This window comes from Lissotriton helveticus, chromosome 4_1 (assembly GCF_964261635.1).
Source record: "Lissotriton helveticus chromosome 4_1, aLisHel1.1, whole genome shotgun sequence".
Classification (NCBI taxonomy): domain Eukaryota; kingdom Metazoa; phylum Chordata; class Amphibia; order Caudata; family Salamandridae; genus Lissotriton; species Lissotriton helveticus.
This window is the reverse complement of record NC_136063.1, coordinates 1200751370-1200766593: the sequence shown is the minus strand read 5'-3', so window position 1 is coordinate 1200766593 and position 15224 is coordinate 1200751370. Positions and strand designations below refer to the sequence as shown.

The following is a 15224-nucleotide window of genomic DNA, read 5'->3' as shown; positions in this document are numbered from 1 at the left end:
TCAGGGGTCTCAAGGTCATCTTCCTGTGAAGGCTGATCCTCACTTGTAGGCAGTTGGGAAGGCACAGCCTTTACCCTCCTGTTCTTCTTCTTGGAAGGTGCTTGGTCCATTGTTCCAGGATCCAAGACCTGAGGTTCAGAGAGGCACTTTTTGGCCTGTGACCTGGTCACAGCAAGGACATGTGATGATATCCCTAACATCTCTGCATGAGTCCTGTACTCAACTTCTGACCATAGAGAGTTCTCCAGGTCATTGCCCAACAAACATTCTACTGGGAGATCGGCACTATCCACAACTCTTTTTAGGCCAGTTACCCCTCCCAGGAAAAGTTAACAAGTGCCACACTATGTGTAGTAGTGACATTGCTGGCATTGGTCACCAGGTAATTATCACCTGGTAGGTATTGTCCAGGCTCCACAAAGCTAGGTGTCACCATGGTGACACTGGCACATGTGTCCCTGTATGCTTGAGCCACTTTTTCATTAATCAAAGGCGTCTACCTGTACTTGCCCAGGTTACTGGGGCTGACAGTAGTGGACAAATCTATGTCCACATCACAGATCAAGACAGCCTGTGTAGGGATCTGACTAGGCCAGAATCTCCCTCAGTTCCCAAGGTGATACCAACTACCCCCTTAGTTTGTGGACCAACACTGCTGACTGTACTATTAGGTGCAGGTGCCTTAGGGGCTGCAGTGTTGGGGGCTCCACCCTTTTTACACTCGTCCAGTGAGAGGTGTTTTTGCAAGTACTACACCAGCGTTTTCTTTGACCTTCTTTCTTCTTCTTCTTGGAAGTTTGGGACCCACCCTCAGTATTAGTTTGGGGCCCTGTTGAAGACTTCTGGTCTTTAGCTTTCTGCTCCCCACCCTTCTGGTCTGTTTTCTTTTGGTCATCACCCGGGTTCTGGTTCTTGTTCTTTTGCTTAACTCTGGTTCTAACCCATTTGTCTGCCCTCTTTCCCAATTCTTGGGGAGAGGTTAGATCTGAGTCAACCAAATGTTGATGTAACGGCTGGTTCTGACAGTTATTTAAAATCTGTTCTCTCATCAGTAAATTGTACAATCCTTCATAGTCTGTAACCTTACTTCCCAACAACCAGCCCTCCAGAGCCTTAGTGGCACATTCAACAAATTCAGACCAGTCCTGAGTCTGTGTCTTCTGGGTGTCTCTGAACATTAACCTGTACTGTTCAGTGGTTAAGCCTAACCCATCAATCAGAGCACTCTTCAGGACCAGGTAGTTTCTAGAATCCCCATCACTAACTGTGAGGAGTCTGTCTCACCCTCTACCTTCAAAGGAGAGCCACAAGATTGCTGCCCACTGCTTCTGAGGGATCTGCTGTACTCTGCAGGCTCTCTCAAGTGCAGTCATCCATTTGTGGATGTCATCCCCAGTCTTGTATGGGGGCACAACCTTACTCAGGTTTCTATTGTCATAGGACCTGTCTTTATCCTTAGGGATAGTGCTGCCACCAGAGGATCCTAATCCACTCTCTCTAGGCTGCCTTGCTCTAGCAAGTTTCTCTGTGGCCAGGGCAACTTCTAATTCTTGCTTCTGGATCCTAAGTTCAGCCTCTCTCATTTTGGCCTCATGTTCCCACCTCTGAGGGCTAGACAACTCCCTCTGGAGTGTCCATGAGAACCTCTAGAAGCATGGGAGGTATTGGACTCACCTGAGTGATCCCTCCTCCTCCTTTGCTCCTGGTTAAGTCCACTTGGGGTCTGAATGGGTTGGACCCACTTTCAGTCCCAAATAGGCTTAAGTTAGCCTGGTTAAGCCTGCTGACTAACACCTGACTATTTCTCTCATCATCAGACCCACTTTCCTCCTCCTCTTCCTCTTATTCCTCAGGCTGAGTATCTCCAGTGACCTGGTTTTCCTCATCTATCTGGATGACAGGGACAGGGGTGTCAGTGTTATCATCTTCTGTGGGAGAGCCTCCATCTCCATTCCCTGAGGGGCCTGGTTTGGAGGTCTTTAGAGCTTCAGACTTTTCTAAAAGCTCTCTGAGGTGATCTGCTGTAGGGGTAGGACCCATTTTGATTCCTCTTAAGGAACACAGCTGCCTCAATTCTTTAAAATTAAAGATAGCAAATTTGGATGGTGCCCTTGGAGGGTCACTCTCAACAGAGATAGGTCCGGTGGATCCCTCTGCTCCAGACATTGCTCTAGTGTGGGTGGATATGTTGCAATCTACCTACACTTGTGTTTACCTACCAAACCTATCTAGTAGTTGTAGTCAGGGTGTGCTACTTCCTATCCTCTACAACAACTAAGTTCAGTAGAACTTAAGTATACTAGTCTTGTTTTAGTGTACCTATCAGGTACCTATATGATCTTTCAAATGATACTCTCAAAGATTGTAATGGTAAAACAACAGCAAGCTCAAATCCCAATCCGCTGCTCACCAATGTGAGAAGTTGGCCTGGTATATGATGCTCACTAGTTCTAGTGATCACCTTGTACCATGCCAAGCAACCCTTATGATGATTGGTTGTAAATCAACCTTGTAGACAAGCTATCCTAGGGGTAGCATGGACTAAGCAGTCTTAGGCTAAACTCTGTAAAGGCATGTGAAGCAAGCTGTTTTACCATATACAATCCCCTTGAATACCAAATGAAAGGACACCACACAGATATATATTGAAAATATATATTGATTTATTTCTACAAATATCCCCTATTCTCTTTATGAGCACAGAAGCAAATGCGTTAAAACAAAACACTGTTTAAATATACAAAAGTTGCACGAATATGGATGAGCCCTAGGGGCCACCTAAACCGTATACTAAAATAGTGGTATAAGAACCACTATGGGAAAAGGAAAGAGGCCTAGGGCCTGGGGAATCGCTGGAGCTGTTCGGGACTAGCAGTGATGAAGTCGGGAAAGGCCCGCGGGACTCGGGTGCAGCGCTTAAAGCGCACGCATGCACCAATGCAATGTCAATGGTGCGTAAAAGTTACAAAGTTAGTATTTAAGGAACCTTCCGATGGACCTACAAAGATAAAACTTTAGACACAGGCACTAGAGGTGTACACCAGTGTGGGAACACCGGTGTTGCTGAGTTACCTCACCCACAGGAAGCGGGTGCACAGGTGCGAAGTAGTGTCGGGTTTCGTCACGCAGGTCGATGGTGCTTGGAGCTGAAGATGCTGCAGGCGGGTCGTCGAGAAGAGTTCCGGTGGATCCAAGGGTGGATCTGAAGAGGTGAAGACCTGAAAGCAGAGGGGACAATGTTCAAAGTCACTAGCCAGTGACTACCGTGGAACCAGGATGGAACCAGGCGATGTCGGGTGCAAACAGGTGATGAAGTGAAGATTGTCTCTGCAGCCACGTGGACACGAAGAGGTCAGGGATGTCCAGGAGTCGATCACGAGCTTTCCCACAAAGTCTCTCAATGATGGCGGTGGCGGTAACTTGATTGAAGCAAACAGGCCTTGGCTAAAGCAAGCCACGCAGGAATCGATGCAAGCTTCTCACTCGGACCAACAAGATCAGAGCGGGGGCTCCTTTTCAGGGGAGCAAGGGCCATTCTGGTGCAACCAGACAAGTGGTGTAAATTGTAGTTTTCGTCGCCAAGATGGCCGCTAGCCGCGTGGCAAATGGCCAGGATGGCTCGTCAAGAGGCAAAGTGCAAAAGGGCCCCACGCAGATCGTGGACATGCTGGGTGGCTGATCTTCGGTGCAAATGCTGCTCGGTAATGGGGCTTCTTAAACCCCAAAGCACAGCGTCGAGGGTGCCTCGGGTGCTGCGCAGTCAGCTGCTCGAGGGTCTTCCAAGATGTCCGGTCCCACGTCTCTCGGTGCCTCCACGGGTCTCTTCTTTTCAGGGACTGTGGATCGGGCTCTGAGATGTCTGGGAGTCTGGGTCTTGTCAGGCTCTGGGCTCAGGCTCTGGCGGGAGGCAGCGGCAAATCAGACGTCGAATTACTGGTTGGTGCCTGTATTCACAGGGTGGTCACTCCTTGGCCACAAGGGAGATTCTCTTCAGTCTTCTGTGCAGCAGAATGTCGAAGTCCAGTTTTATTCTGTATTTCAAGTCTAGTTCAGGATGATCTGAAGTCCTGGGACACAGCTCCTACTCTTATTCCAATTCTAGGGGCCGGATTACCTGCTAGGTCCCTCCTCTGGGTGGGACCAGGAAGGGGGGTGGTTACACCCCCTTTACTTTGTCCAGCTTCACGCCAAGACTGGGGCTGGAGAGCCCCAGCACCGGTTTGAACTGGCCTATGCACAGGGACACCTTGTGTGCCCCAGGCATGTCTGATTCTATTCAGCCCTCTCCTACCTAATACACAAAACCCTGTCTGGGGTGGTGCTAGCACCTCCCAAGGCAGGAAACCCTTTGTCCAAGCCGCCCTCGCTGGAAGGACTCCCAGCAGCAGGAGGTCAGACTTGTGTCTGTGGTGGCAGCATCCATTTTGTGATGCTGAGGCTCTGATTAACTTTAACCGGGGTTCAGGTTTTGAACATGTCGTGTCCCTCTAGAAGGGTGGAATGCTACCCGTCGCCAGAACTGGCGAGGGGGTAGTATTCCAATTCGTATGACACCTTACTCGACATGTTTTGATAAAGCCAAACCAAAGATAGCATTTAACCGCGAGGTTCATAATGCACTTAAGAGTATATGGTATGGTAGTATCATGGAACAGCTAAAGGACGTGGTTCCGAAAGCTGCAGACTTTGAAAGACTTTTCTTTATGGTGTTCAAGAGAATATTGTTTTTTCACTTTCATATTATTTTCTAAGTTCACAAACTTCTCTACTCAAACACTTTAGATGAAGACGCTTCACTTATTCAAAAACATCTCTCTAATTTAAAGTTTACCCTATTCATAGAATTTTAAAATATACCTTGCTGAAGAATGGCTTAGTTGTATTCAATAACAGAGAGATCATTCTGCTCTATCTTGTTCTTTGTCATTTTCTTTTCGCTATTTCAGTCAATGCATTCCTTCAAAAAACTTCACAATACCAAGTATTTTATTTCTTTTTATGATAACTTATTCTAAAGTTCATATAACCAGATGTTTATTCTTAAATTGTATTCAACACTTGTTTGATGAAAGCTATTTCTAAAGCATGGAGAAAACAGTTAGGTGCTGCTGAGATTTGAACTCAGGATTTCTTGTTTACGAGACAGGCGCTTTAACCACTAAGCCACAGCACCAACTTCAATGAAATAAAATTCATGAATAATTTATTGTTGATGATGAAAATTTGTTTCCTGCTATCAATTCTTTTTTATATGTACTGTAATCTAAATCAAAAAAAGATACTCAATCACTAAACTAGTATTAATAAGTTTTAATAAACAAGTACTCTTATAGAACCCAATTTCATTTCTTGAATACTTTACAATTTTCTTTTCATGAAGGCATTAATATTGCTCAAATCGAGGTAGTACTGTCATCTACGTCTTTCTCATAGACATCTTTGTTTTCATTTTGAAATAACAGTATTCACTATATAACCTTGAAAATACTTGGGTTTTTATGAGGTTTTAGATGATCTGTTCAACAGTAAGATGAATCAGACTTTTATATTTTAATTGTATCAGAATAAGACCTAATGGAAATGATTTGTTACATAACAAAGAGAAAAGCAAGGCCCTGCTGAGAGTTGAACTCAGGATCTCCTGTTTACTAGACAGGCGCTTTAACCAGCTAAGCCACAGCACAACCTTGAGTCGTAACTTTGAAAGACTTTTCTTTATGGTGTTCAAGAGAATATTGCTTTTTCACTTTCATTTTCTTTTCTAAGTTCACAGACTTCTCTTATTCAAAAACACCTCTCTAATTTGAAGTTTACCCTATTCATAGAATTTTAAAATATACAGTTAGAAGTTGGCCTGGTATATGATGCTCACTAGTTCTAGTGATCACCTTGTACCATGCCAAGCAACCCTTATGGTGCAGGTTGTAAAGTCAACCTTATAGACAAGCTATCCTAGGGGTAGCATGGACTAAGCAGTCTTAGGCTAAACTCTGTAAAGGCATGTGAAGCAAGCTGTTTTACCATACACAATCCCTTGAATACCAAATGAAAGGACACCACACAGATATATATTGAAAATATAAATAGATTTATTTCTCAAAAGATACCCTATACTCTTTATGAGCACAGAAGCACAAGCGTTAAAACAAAACACAGTTAAAATACACAAAAGTTGCACGAATATGGATGAGCCCTAGGGGCCACCTAAACCATATACTAAAATAGTGGTATAAGGACCACTATGAGGAAAGTGAAGAGGCCTAGGGCCTGGGGAATCGCTGGAGCTGTTCAGGACTAACAGTGATGAAGTCGGGAAAGGCCCGCAGGACTCGGGTGCAGTGCGGAAAGTGCACGCAATACCAATGCAATGTCAATGGTGCAAAAAAGTTACAAAGTTAGTTAAAAAGGAACCTTCCGAGTGACCTAGAAGGATGAAACTTTAGACACAGGCCCTAGAGATGTGTACCAGTGTGGGAACACCGGCGGAGCTGAGTTACCTCACCCACAGGAAGCGAGTGCATAGGGTCGAAGTAGTGTCGGGTTTCGTCACGCTGGTCAATGGTGCTTGGAGCTGAAGATTCTGCAGGTGGCTCGAGATGAAGAGTTCCGGTGGATCCAAGGGTGGATTTGAAGTCGTGAAGACCTGAAAGCAGAGGGGACAATGTTCAAAGTCACTAGCCAGTGACTACCGTGGAACCAGAGTGGAACCAGGCGATGTCGGGTGCAAACAGGCGTCAAGGTGTAGCTTCTCTCTGCAGCCACGTGGACACAAGGGGTCGAAGACGTCCAGGAGTCGGTCACGAGCTGTCCCACAAAGGTTTCTCGCTGTTGGCGGTATCGGCAACCGGATGGAAGCAAACAGGCCTTGGCTAATGCAAGCCACGCAGGAATAAAGAAAGGCTTGTCACTCGGACCAGCAAGGTCAGAGCGGGTGCTCCTTTTTACAGAAGCAAGGGCAAGTCTGATGCAACCAGACCTGCAGTGAAAGTTAAAGGTTTCATCGCCAAGATGGCCACTAGCCGCGTGGCAAGTGGACGGGATGGCTCGTCAAGTGGCACAGTGCAAAAGGGCCCCACGCAGATCGTGGAGATGCTGGGGGGCTGATCTTCGGTGCAAGGGCTGCTCGAGGTTGGGGCTTCTCAAACCCCAAAGCACAGCGTCGAGGGTGCCTCTGATGCTGCGCAGTCAGCTTTTTGGGGGTCTTCCAAGATGTCCGGTCCCACGTCTCTCGGTGCCTCCACGGGTCCTTTCTTTGCAGGGACTGTGGATCGGGCGGTGAGAAGTCTGGGAGTCTGAGTCTTGTCAGGCTCTGGGCTTGGGCTCCGGCGGAAGGTGGCGGCAAAGCAGATGTCGAGTTGCTGGTTGGTGCCTGTGTTCACAGGTTGGTCACTCCTTGGCCACAAGGGAGATTCTCTTCCGTCTTCTGAGCAGCAGAATTTCGAAGTCCAGTCTTCTTGTGTATTTCAAGTTGATTCAGGATGATCTGAAGTCTCAGGACACAGCTCCCACTCTTATTCGAATCTGGGGGGCCGGATCACCTACTAGGTCCCTCCTCTGGGTGGAACCAGGAAGGGGGGTGGTTACACCCCCTTTCCTTTGTCCAGTTTCACGCCAGGACTGGGGCTGGAAGGCCCCAGCACCGGTTTGAACTGGCCTATGCACAGGGACACCTTGTGTGCCCCAGGCATGTCTGATTCTATTCAGCCCCGTCCTACCCAATACACAAAATCCTGTCTGGGGTGGTGCTAGCACCTCCCAAGGCAGGAAACCCTTTGTCCAAGCTGCCCTCGCTGGAAGGACTCCCAGCAGCAGGAGGTCAGACTTGTGTCTGCGGTGGCAGCATCCATCTTGTGATGCTGAGGCTCTGTTTAACTTTAATCGGGGTTCAGGCTAGGTACATGTCGTGTCCCTCTAGAAGGGTGGAATGCTACCCCCCTCGCCAGAACTGGCGAGGGGGTAGTATTCCAATTCGTATGACACCTTACTCGACATGTTTTGATAAAGCCAAACCTAAGATAGCATTTAACCGCAAGGATTATAATGCACTTAAGAGTATATGGTATGGCAGTATCATGAAACAGCTAAAGGACATGGTTCCGAAAGCTGCAGACGGGCTCAGCTCATGCCAGAGCACCATCTCACATATTTCCAAGCACTCAGCCTCCAGGATTGATGAGGCCTTCCATAGGAGTGGCTGATAGGAACATATGTGTCCATTTTAGGTTAGGTATAGGCATACTACACCTAAGTAAGGGGTGGTTACACCGACTTACCCCAGCTGAGTGATCAGCCAGTTGTGTCAAATATGGAGGCCAGGCCAGGGGTGGCATAATACATGCTGCAGCCCCTGGTAGGCCTTGGAAGCACCTATGCCCTGGGTACCTGGGTACACTGTTACAGGGGCCAATAAGGTGAACCAGTTCCAATTGTGTATGTACCTAAGGTACATGGAGTCTATTTTAAGGAGAGAGCAATTAGCCTGGGGCCCTGAATAGCAGGATCCCAGGTCATCTATGTCAAAAACCAGCTAAACACCAGGCAAAAAGTTTGGGGGTAACCATAGTCAGATATCCACCTTCCTACATAACCCCCCCCCCCCCCAAACGAAAGGAGATAAGGCTATCCTTGACCAGGTAAGCCTATATTGCCTAAGTGGCCATATAAGGAAGTACCAGCTCTGGCTTGGTTACCCCCTGTCTCATGGTCCACTAAGCAATCCCTCACCCTAAGGGTATCTGAGGGTCTCCACCATAGGGAATCTCTACCTGTGGTGTGTCTTTGCAAAGTTAAAGGCTGGTGTTGGGATGGATTACTGAAGTGAGATTCCTCTGTAGGACTCAGCTCCCTCCAATCACTCTCCACCATGTGTGCCTTTCTTTCTTTGACTGAGTTGCACTGTGCTCTCAGGGTCAACCTCTGGCTACCTAAAGCTGGAGGCTGGGCCCCTATTGTTGGCTTACTGGAGGGACAGGTCAGGTTTGGGGCCTTGGGGTCCCAGGTTTGGCTGTGCCCAACAGAATCCATCTGTGGGAGGTCCCTAACTACTTTTAAGGGGGCTCCCTCAGGAGTTTTTAAAGTTTTCACCTCACTAGGGCTACTAGTTACGGTGCCCCTAATCTGTTGATGGGGGTGCTTTATTTGACAGGGGGCCCTTTGGGGCTCACTGTCCTTCTTGTCCTCTGCAGCCCTGGGCTGACTAAGGCAAGGTAGAGAGGGGCAGGATACCTGCTCCAGACTGGGTCCTACCTGAGAAGGGTCCACTGACATCAGAGGCTCTGTCAGGCTAGGCCTGACTACCTCTGGGGCAGTTCCTTCATCAGGGGTAAGATCAGTTCCCCGAGGAGGCTGATCCTTTCCTAAAGTCTGGTGGGAGGGAGATTTCTCTTCCTCCTCAATGCTCTCAGTTTGGGTGGAGTGATCCATCATTTCAGGCTTCACTACCCAGGTATCAGTTTGAGTTTGGGCTGTGGCCATCACAGCCCCACCAACCTTTTCAGGAGGAGACTCAGTTTGGGCATGAGCTGTTATCATAACAGCTCTGCTAATCTTTTCAGGAGGGAAGTTAGCTAAAGATGGGGCTGAGGTTTGCTCAGCCCTCCCAACCTTTTCAGGAAGGACATCTTGGATTGGGGCTGTAGCCATCACAGCCCCACTAACCTTTCCATGTAGATTTACCATTCTAGAATGGGTTTCTTGTTCCACCTCAGCCCAGGCTGAGATTTCTAAATCATTCCCCAGTAGACAATCTACAGGCAAGTTTGATGACACTGCCACTCTCTTTGGGCCAGTGACACCTCCCCAGCTAAGATTTACTACTGCCATGGGGTGATTGGTTTCCATTCCATCAATGTTTGTCACCTGATATGTGGCATCAGGTAAAAGTTGCCTTGAGGGGACTAGACATTCAGCCACCATGGTGATGCTAGCCCCTGTGTCTCTAAAGGCCTCAACTTTCAAGCCATTGATGAGGGGCTCCTGTCTATACTTGCTCAAAGTGTTTGGGCAAGCAGTGAAATTGGCAAACCCCATGCCAGTCTCATAGACAAGAGTATCTGAGGTAGGGGACCTGGTTAGGCAAGAATCCACCTGTCCTCCAAAAGTAAACCAACCCAGATTCCTGGGTGTGCTCCCACTTCCTGGGGGATTACTGCTGACAGTAACAGGAGGTGTTGGAGCTGACTTTGGAGGTATATTCTCTTTATTGCCATTCTTGGGACAACAGCTGTCTGTCTTGTAATGCCCAACCTGTTTACAGGCATGACAATAAGGCTTTTTCTGGGTTGAAGAAGTGTCTTGGGACCCACCTCCATCCTTGGAGTTTTGGGGCCCTGGGGAAGTCTTTTCTTTACTTTTATCCCCACCCTTCTCTTGAGGCTTGGTAGTCTCTTTCTTCTGGTCACCACCCTGGTTCTTAGGCCTGATCCTGGTTCTGACCCATTTGTCTGCCCTCCTACCCAATTCTTGTGGGGAGGTCAAATCAGAGTCAACCAGGTGCTGATGTAGAAGCTGATTTTGACAATTACTTAAGATTTGCTCTCTCATAATTAAATTATACAATCCTGTATAGTCAGTAACCTTACTTCCCAGCAACCAGCCCTCCAGAGCCTTAGTGGCACATTCAACAAATTCAGACCAGTCCTGAGTCTGTGTCTTCTGGGTATCTCTGAACATTAACCTGTACTGTTCAGTGGTTAAGCCTAACCCATCAATCAGAGCACTCTTCAGGACCAGGTAGTTTCTAGAATCCCCATCACTAACTGTGAGTAGTCTGTCTCGGCCTCTACCTTCAAAGGAGAGCCACAAGATTGCTGCCCACTGCTCCTGAGGGACCTGCTGTACTTTGCAAGCTCTCTCAAGTGCAGTCATCCACTTGTGGATATCATCCCCAACTTTGTAGGGGGGCACAATCTTACTCAGGTTTCTATTGTCATAGGACCTGTCTTTATCCTTAGGGATAGTGCTGCCACCAGTGGGTTCTAACCCACTCTCTCTAGGCTGCCTTGCTCTAGCAAGTTTCTCTTTGGCCAGGGCAACTTCTAATTCTTGTCTCTGGATCCTAAGTTCAGCCTCTCTCATTTTGGCCTCATGTTCCCTTCTCTGAAGGCTAGTCAACTCCCTTCTGGAGTTGCCATGAGAACCTCTAGAAACATGGGAAGTATTGGATTCACCTGAGTGATTCCTCCTCCTCCTATGCTCCTGGTTGAGTCCATTTGGGGGTCTGAATGGGTTGGACCCACCTTCAGTCCCAAATAAGCTTAGGTTAGCCTGGTTAAGCCTACTGACTAACACCTGGCTATTTCTACCATCATCAGAATCATTTTCTTCCTCCTCCTCCTCCTCCTCCTCAGGCTGAGTATTCCCAGGGGTCTGGTCTTCCTCATCTATCTGGATGACAGGGGCAGGGGCATCAGGGTTATCATCTTCAGAAGGAGAAACTTCCTCACCAGTCCCTGAGGGGCCTGGTTTGGAGTTCTTTAGAGCTTCAGACTGGTCTAACAGCTCTCTGAGGTGTCCTGCTGTAGGAGTAGGACCTGTTATGATTCCTCTCATGGAACACAGTTGCCTCAGTTCCTTAAATGGAAAGGTAGCAAATTTGGATGGTGCCCTTGGAGGGTCACTCTCAACAGAGATGGGTCCAGTGGATCCCTCTGCTCCAGACATTGATCTAGTGTGGTGGATGTGTTGCAATCTACCTACACTTGTGTTTTCCTACAAAACCTATCTAGTAGTTGTAGTCAGGGTGTGCTACTCCCTATCCTCTACAACAACTAAGTTCAGAATAACTTAAGTATATCTAGTCTTGTTTTAGTGTACCTATCAGGTACCTGTATGATCTTTCAAATGATATTTTCAAAGATTGTAATGGTAAAACAACAGCAAGCTCAAATCCCAATCCGCTGCTCACCAATGTGAGAAGTTGGCCTGGTATATGATGCTCACTAGTTCTAGTGATCACCTTGTACCAGGTTACAAAGTTAGTTAAAAAGGAACCTTCCGAGTGACCTAGAAGGATGAAACTTTAGACACAGGCCCTAGAGATGTGTACCAGTGTGGGAACACCGGCGGAGCTGAGTTACCTCACCCACAGGAAGCGGGTGCATAGGGTCGAAGTAGTGTCGGGTTTCGTCACGCTGGTCGATGGTGCTTGGAGCTGAAGATGCTGCAGGCGGCTCGAGATGAAGAGTTCCGGTGGATCCAAGGGTGGATCTGAAGTCGTGAAGACCTGAAAGCAGAGGGGACAATGTTCAAAGTCACTAGCCAGTGACTACCGTGGAACCAGAGTGGAACCAGGCGATGTCGGGTGCAAACAGGCGTCGAGGTGTAGCTTCTCTCTGCGGCCACGTGGACACAAGGGGTCGAAGACGTCCAGGAGTTGGTCACAAGCTGTCCCACGTAAGCTTCTCGCTGTTGGCTGTGTCGGCAACCGGATGGAAGCAAACAGGCCTTGGCTAATGCAAGCCACGCAGGAATCAAGAAAGGCTTGTCACTCGGACCAGCAAGGTCAAAGCAGGTGCTCCTTTTTACAGGAGCAAGGGCAAGTCTGGAGCAACCAGACCTGCAGTGAAAGTTAAAGGTTTCATCGCCAAGATGGCCACTAGCCGCGTGGCAAGTGGATGGGATGGCGCATCGAGTGGCACAGTGCAAAAGGGCCCCACGCAGATCGTGGAGATGCTGGGGGGCTGATCTTCGGGGCAAGAGCTGCTCGAGGTTAGGGCTTCTTAAACCCCAAAGCACAGCATCGAGGGTGCCTCTGATGCTGCGCAGTCAGCTTTTCGGGGGTCTTCCAAGATGTCCAGTCCCACGTCTCTCGGTGCCTCCACGGGTCCCTTCTTTGCAGGGACTGTGGATCGGGCGGTGAGAAGTCTGGGAGTCTGGGTCTTGTCAGGCTCTGGGCTCCGGCTCCGGCGGGAGGCAGTGGCAAAGCAGATGTCGAGTTGCTGGTTGGTGCCTGTGTTCACAGGGTGGTCACTCCTTGGCCACAAGGGAGATTCTCTTCCGTCTTCTGAGCAGCAGAATGTCGAAGTCCAGTCTTCTTCTGTATTTCAAGTTGATTCAGGATGATCTGAAGTCTCAGGACACAGCTCCCACTCTTATTCGAATCTGGGGGGCCGGATCACCTACTAGGTCCCTCCTCTGGGTGGAACCAGGAAGGGGGGTGGTTACACCCCCTTTCCTTTGTCCAGTTTTGCGCCAGGACTGGGGCTGGAAGGCCCCAGCACCGGTTTGAACTGGCCTATGCACAGGGACACCTTGTGTGCCCCAGGCATGTCTGATTCTATTCAGCCCTGTCCTACCCAATACACAAAATCCTGTCTGGGGTGGTGCTAGCACCTCCCAAGGCAGGAAACCCTTTGTCCAAGCTGCCCTCGCTGGAAGGACTCCCAGCAGCAGGAGGTCAGACTTGTGTCTGCGGTGGCAGCATCCATCTTGTGATGCTGAGTCTCTGTTTAACTTTAACCGGGGTTTAGGCTAGGTACATGTCGTGTCCCTCTAGAAGGGCGGAATGCTACCCCCGTCGCCAGAACTGGCGAGGGGGTAGTATTCCAATTCGTATGACACCTTACTCGACATGTTTTGATAAAGCCAAACCTAAGATAGCATTTAACCGCGAGGATTATAATGCACTTAAGAGTATATGGTATGGCAGTATCATGAAACAGCTAAAGGACATGGTTCCGAAAGCTGCAGACGTTCTCAGCTCATGCCAGAGCACCATCTCACATATTTCCAAGCACTCTGCCTCCAGGATTGATGAGGCCTTCCATAGGAGTGGCTGATAGGAACATATGTGTCCATTTTGGTTAGGTATAGGCATACTACACCTAAGTAAGGGGTGGTTACACCGACTTACCCCAGCTGAGTGATCAGCCAGTTGTGTCAAATATGGAGGCTAGGCCAGAGGTGGCATAATACATGCTGCAGCCCCTGGTAGGCCTTGGAAGCACCTATGCCCTGGGTACCTGGGTACACTGTTACAGGGGCCAATAAGGTGAACCAGTTCCAATTGTGTATGTACCTAAGGTACATGGAGTCTATTTTAAGGAGAGGGCAATTAGCCTGGGGCCCTGAATAGCAGGATCCCAGGCCAACTATGTCAAAAACCAGCTAAACACCAGGCAAAAAGTTTGGGGGTAACCATAGTCAGATATCCACCTTCCTACATATACCTTGCTGAAGAATGCATTAGTTGTATTCAACAACACAGTGATCGGTCAGCTCTATCTTGTTCTTTGTAATTTTCTTTTCGCTATTTCAGTCAATGCATTCCTACAAAAATCTTCACAATACCAAGTATTTTATTTCTTTTTATGATAACTTATTCTACAGTTCATAGAACCAGAAGTTTATTCTTAAATTGTATTCAACACTTGTTTGATGAAAATTATTTCTAATGCATGGAGAAACAGTTAGGTGCTGCTGAGATTTGAACTCAGGATGTCCTGTTTATGAGACAGGCACTTTAACCACTAAGCCACAGCACCAACGTCAATGAAAGAAAATTCATGAATAATTTATTGTTGATGGTGAAAATGTGTTTCCTGTTATAAATTCTTCTTTATATGTACTGTAATCTTAATCACAAAAAGATACTCAATCACTAAACAAGTATTAATGTGTTTCAATAAACAGGTACTCTTATAAAACCCAATTTCATTTCTTGAATACTTTACAAATTTTTTTTTCATGAAGGCATTAATATTGCTCAAATTGAGGTAGTAATGTCATCTACGTCTTTCTCGGGGGCGTGGTTTGAGCGCCGACTGGGATGGCGGCGTGAGCCCGGAGCTCCGTCCCAGATCCCGTAATTATCCTGGCACACCCTGCTACAGAGCCGACGAAACGTCCGGAGCTTTCGCCCTCCGCATCGGACTAACGGGGGCGAGCATTGTGGGACCGGCGAATGTCCCGCAGCGGTGTGGAGAGCCAGCGCGGAGCTCACGAAGGATTGTGCCCCGAGATCTAAGATGGCGGCGGCGACGGCCCGGGCTGGAGGGACGGAGGTCAGAGGCGCTGCCCGGCCGCAGAGAACCGGGAGCGGCCGCCGCGTGTGCACGGCAGGACAGCGGCCCGACCGCACAGAAGGGGCCGGCGATACCCACGCAAAGGTGAGCGCTCGGCTGCTCCGCGGCTGGCAGGCTGGTGGCCCTTCCCCCACCGCTGCTCTTGGCGGATCCGATAGGCCGGCTGCCCTGTGACGACGGAGCCGTCACTGGAACGCACTG

At 48.4% G+C, this 15224-nt stretch overlaps 3 non-coding genes across 3 annotated transcripts; all 3 read right to left on the bottom strand.

Moving 5' to 3' along the window:
* Nucleotides 1-5100: 5100 nt before the first annotated feature.
* TRNAT-CGU (transfer RNA threonine (anticodon CGU)) lies at nt 5101-5173 on the bottom strand. Its single transcript has one exon. It is a non-coding gene; the product is annotated as a tRNA-Thr (tRNA).
* Nucleotides 5174-5610: 437 nt separating this feature from the next.
* TRNAT-AGU (transfer RNA threonine (anticodon AGU)) lies at nt 5611-5687 on the bottom strand. The gene has a single exon. It is a non-coding gene; the product is annotated as a tRNA-Thr (tRNA).
* An 8723-nt stretch (nt 5688-14410) lies between these two features.
* On the bottom strand, nt 14411-14483 carry TRNAM-CAU (transfer RNA methionine (anticodon CAU)). Its single transcript has one exon. It is a non-coding gene; the product is annotated as a tRNA-Met (tRNA).
* Nucleotides 14484-15224: the final 741 nt, after the last annotated feature.